Here is a 989-nt window from a genome sequence, read left to right as displayed (position 1 = left end):
CGATGCAGATCATCCCAACTCGTGTGCCTCCACTTCCTATAGGGCATAATTAATCAAGTCAAGAGCTTGCTTATCTAAAAAAAGATTAAGACCAGTGCTCATAAATATGCATAACTAAATTTTCCCTGGTCAAACGTTAGGATTGAAGCGGATTTCATTATTCAGTGACGAATTTAATGGCCGAAGAACAGAGAGCCACCTGAAGATAGCATATGTTCTTTCCTTTTTCATAAAGTCTCGATCAGAACCTCAAGAGTGCATATTCCACCAGACTGTAGCAACGAAGAAAATGTTGTGGGTGGTAATTAAAATCTGCAGCTCACATACATTGATTCAAAAAATAAGGTCAAAATGCACAACACAATTTCAAAGTTGGTAGCTAATAGTACAAGTCATGTGTCAAGTGAAAAAAGTATTCAATAAGCATCAAGCCTTTACATATCTAAGACATGCTGCCAGCACTGGTCACTGTATTACGTTAACACTGCTGTATAAGTAACTAACAAGATCACAGTGAGGACTGAGGAGCTATACCTATTTTACACCATATGTGATCCCTACTCCAGAAATTCTTCCATGAGACCCTATTAAAATTAAACAGAATATTATTCGCACTGGAAATATTCAAATTTCAGAGTGGGAAAATACAGCGTAATAGATAGCAAACCTGTGATATAAATTGTTCTGCATCTGTGCGCCTAAGGAAGTGGAGCAGATTTTGGTCAACGATATGGAATGGTCACCAAGAGATACTTCACCAAAGTGCTCCAGTACCTGAACCTGGATATAAGGATCCTTGGGGGGGGACCATGCCCTATAAAAAATGTACAAAAAGTCTGGTAATAGTTCGTCACCCAAAATCAAGTGAAACTGGAAATATACATACCACTGTTGAATCTATATGCACTTCTGAGATATATGACTTAATGGCTGAAGAGTGGCTCCTGAAGTACTCTTTCTCTGAACTATTGAGCTTTCCTTGTATTTCA

General features: G+C 38.2%; 1 long non-coding RNA gene across 1 annotated transcript; it reads right to left on the bottom strand.

The window, feature by feature from the left end:
• Nucleotides 1-279: 279 nt before the first annotated feature.
• On the bottom strand, nucleotides 280-769 carry LOC119280803. Its single transcript, XR_005138181.1, has 3 exons — nucleotides 668-769; nucleotides 535-584; nucleotides 280-312 (listed from the first exon to the last, which is right to left on the bottom strand). It is a non-coding gene; the product is annotated as an uncharacterized LOC119280803 (long non-coding RNA).
• Nucleotides 770-989: the final 220 nt, after the last annotated feature.

The sequence above is a fragment of the Triticum dicoccoides genome, chromosome 3B (genome assembly GCF_002162155.2).
Source record: "Triticum dicoccoides isolate Atlit2015 ecotype Zavitan chromosome 3B, WEW_v2.0, whole genome shotgun sequence".
Taxonomy (NCBI): Eukaryota; Viridiplantae; Streptophyta; class Magnoliopsida; order Poales; family Poaceae; genus Triticum; species Triticum dicoccoides.
Note: the sequence above shows the minus strand (reverse complement) of the source record. Positions and strands in the feature narration are given on the sequence as shown.